Consider the following 3,525-nt stretch of genomic DNA (forward strand, 5'->3'; position numbering starts at 1 on the left):
TATTTATATGTATACATACATATATATATATATATATATATATATATCTGATATGACTCCCAGCACAAAGAAGATTTTCTGGCTATCTGTGATATTGGGTTGTCAGAAAAGTCATGACACATTTTTGCATAGAAAACTATATCATGACTTTTCCGAAGACTCAATATTTTATATATGGTGTTACTTGACAGGCAGTGCTTGGCACAGAGCTGTCTCCCCATAAATGTTAACTAGTGATTAATTCAGCAGCACACATACCAAGTGAAATAATACAGAGATTAGGTTGGCCCATGCACAAATTTGACTCACAGATTGATGAATCAATCCATATTTTTTTGAGTTAGGAGGAAAAAGTTCAGGTGATCTGTTGTACAACATGGTGACTATAGTTAATAACAACATGCGCTATTTTTGAAAAGTGCTGAGAGTCGTTTTTTTTTTTTTTTGGAAAGGTTTTCGCTATAGGGCGCATGCGCTCGCCAGACAGACAGAGAGAGACATAGAGACAGAAAGCGAGAAATCACCCCCCAGGGAGGATGGTCATGCCGCAATCCCTTCTCCTTCATTCTCCTCTTGGGATCTTGGGCATGTATGCACACGCGCCCGGCGTGAGTTTTAAGCCACCGGGTCTGGGACGCGAACCACGGTCGACTACGTGGGAGTCCAGCAACATAGCCATTACGCTAACTGCTGGTTCCCAATTTTTTTTTTTTTTGCCATGAATTTGCTGGAGAGAATCAGAGTGAGGGAACGTGAGAAATTACCCCCTCGGGGGATGGCCACACTACAATCCCTTCTCCTCCATTCTCCTCTCAGGATTTTGGGCACACATGCGCATGTGCCCAATGTGATTTTTCAGTCATTGGGTCCAGGACTCAAACCATGATTGGCCATGTGGAAGTCTAGCACTTTAACCACCATACCACCTGCTGGCCCCAAAGGGAGAGTAGATTTTAAATGTTCTCACCACACACACACACACACACACACACACACACACACACACAGAGATAAGTACATGAAGTAGTAAGATGTTAATTAGCTTGATTTAGGCATTCCATGATGTATACATATATCAAACATTATGTCGTACTCCATAAATTATATAACTTTTTTATCAATTAAAAATGTTTACATGGGACCAGCAGTTGGCATAATGGCTATGTCACTGGACTCCCATGTAGTCGACCGCAGTTCAAGTTCTGGACCCGGTGGCTTAAACTCATGCCAGGCGCGTGTGCGTTTGTGCCCAAGATCCCAAGAGGAGAGTAGAGGAGAAGGGATCACGGTGTGGCTATCCCCCCTGGTGGGGGTAATTTCTAGCTTTCTGTCTCTCTGTCTCTTTTTGTCTTTCTGGCGAGCGCATATGCCCTATAGGGAAAACCTCTCCCCCCCAAAAATGTTTATGCCGTTAAAAGGAATAAAATAAATTTTAACTATTATTGGGATTTGCACATGATGCACACGTATATTACACATTGAGAAAAACTAGAGGATACTGTTCATTTAACCCGAAGTCATCTTTTTCTGACCACAGCAGGCAACACTGATTCTCTTTTGATAGCTTGCAGAACTTGTTATTTTCCAACTCAGTCAGCACTTAGTGCTTGATTCATTCCTGTACTGTGACTAACTTGGCATAGAAATCTGTCTTGTCCAGCAACTAAGTGATGTCAAATATTGGAAGGGACATCTTGTCAGGGGAAAGTGAGGTCCCTGCTATTCGAAATAATCAGGCATCGAGGGCACACTCTGGGTAGTGCTGAAGGGAATCTACCTTTTTTTTTTTTTTTTGAGAGTTTTTTTTTCGCTATAGGGCGCGTGGGCTCACCAGACAGACAGAGAGAGACATAGAGACAGAAAGCAAGAAATCACCCCCCAGAGGGGATGGTCACGCCGCAATCCCTTCTCCTCCATTCTCCTCTTGGGATCTTGGGCACGCACGCACATGCACCCGGCGTGAGTTTCAAGCCACCGGGTCCAGGACGCAAACCGCAGTCGACTACGTGGGAGTCCAGCAACATAGCCATTATGCCAACTGCTGGTTCCCAAGGGAATCTACCTTTGAGCATCTGAAATCAGTAGTCTTAAATCTGAGCTTGGAGATTTAATGAGCTTTTCTTTTGAATTTGTAAAACCAGGCCACTTCAATGTTTTTGTACAATTTAATAAATAATCTTTTGATGAGACCAGCAGATGGTGTAATGGTTACGTTGCTGGACTCCCACGTGGGTGACTGCGGTTTGAGTCCCGGACCCACAGGCATGAAACTCACAGCTGGCGTGTGTGCATACATGCCCAAAATCCCAAGAGGAGAATGGAGTTGAAGGGATTGCAGCATGGCCACCATCTGGGGGATGATTTCTTGTTTTCTGACTGTCTCTCTCTCTCTCTGTGTGTTGAGCTCATGTGCCCTATAGCAAAAATCTCTCTCTAAAAAAAATAAATCTTTAACTGCAGGCATGTAAGACAATAGTATTCAGAAACATCACAGTCATGGTGGGTTTCCAGATTGTTGTATCTTCTTCAAAAAAAACAAGGAGTTACTTGTATGAAACTGCTATCAAATCAGTAAGACAGCATTTATGCATCCGTTGTTTTCAGGATTGTTGGTAACTTGAGCATATTTTCCCACATAACCTTGCCTCCTTGTGTCACAAGGCCCAACTCACTTATGTTCACCTCAATGACAGAACCTTTGGTGATAACAACCAAAGTTGAATATACTCAGGATGAAAGATTCTCTTTACTCCAAGTATTGGCAGGCAAAAGGTGGGTTGGGGTTCAGGATGTGTTTTGTGGGCCTTCTTGAAATGTAAGCCAATTGGCCTAGTGAATCTTTCATATTTACGTGGTTTTCTAGTAAATACATCTCCAACAGAGCAAACTTAGGCAACCATTCTCTTCCGTTCTCCTTTGTTTTTCCTGTTCAAATCACTTTTAATACTTACGTTTCTCCCTGGGATCGAACTTTGGAATAGAGGGGCTTCCCATTTTCTCGCTTTCTCTTTTCATTTTTGTTTAATCATATTGGAAAGTACTTTAGCTTGAGCTGTCCTCTGTACAACAGATAGGCAGGCACTGCTCCTTGTGGAGTCTTTTCATCATTCTTTTGTTTGGTGTTCCTCTTTTCATGCATCTTGATAGTCTTTTTCATTTGTATTTTCTCAGTGTGGCATTTCTTATAATAGAACTTAGTCTTCAAACCAATTATCCTTTTTGCCTTCTTTGAACGTTCATGAGCCTCTCAACTTTCCTTCTCTTTTTCTCATGGTTATTCAAATGGTATCTGTAGTGATTATGATGTAATTTAATGTTCGTTTTGTGGCATGGTGATCACTGCAGAATCGCCAGGCACAGACCCCCGGGTACAAAGTTGTCAAGTTTCAGTTTCAGAGACCCATGAGCAGACCTAGCGCTGTCCAGCAGTCCAGAACGGGAAAGTTGATAAGCATTTCAATAAGAATGCAGTAAGTCTCCCCCCTGGGGCCCTGCTAAGCCGGCGGCGGCAGGAGGCGGGCGGGC

At 42.9% G+C, this 3,525-nt stretch overlaps 1 protein-coding gene and 1 non-coding gene across 2 annotated transcripts in view; one reads left to right on the top strand and one right to left on the bottom strand.

Annotated features, from left to right (window-relative positions):
• The window catches only part of FBXL13 (F-box and leucine rich repeat protein 13), a 274,784-nt gene that overhangs the window by 18,650 nt on the left and 252,609 nt on the right, over positions 1 to 3,525 (bottom strand). The gene's annotated exons all lie outside the window — the stretch shown is intronic.
• On the top strand, positions 234 to 335 carry LOC114008492 (U6 spliceosomal RNA). The gene has a single exon (XR_003550021.1). It is a non-coding gene; the product is annotated as a U6 spliceosomal RNA (small nuclear RNA).

This window comes from Tupaia chinensis, unplaced genomic scaffold (assembly GCF_000334495.1).
Source record: "Tupaia chinensis unplaced genomic scaffold, TupChi_1.0 Scaffold000044_1, whole genome shotgun sequence".
Classification (NCBI taxonomy): domain Eukaryota; kingdom Metazoa; phylum Chordata; class Mammalia; order Scandentia; family Tupaiidae; genus Tupaia; species Tupaia belangeri.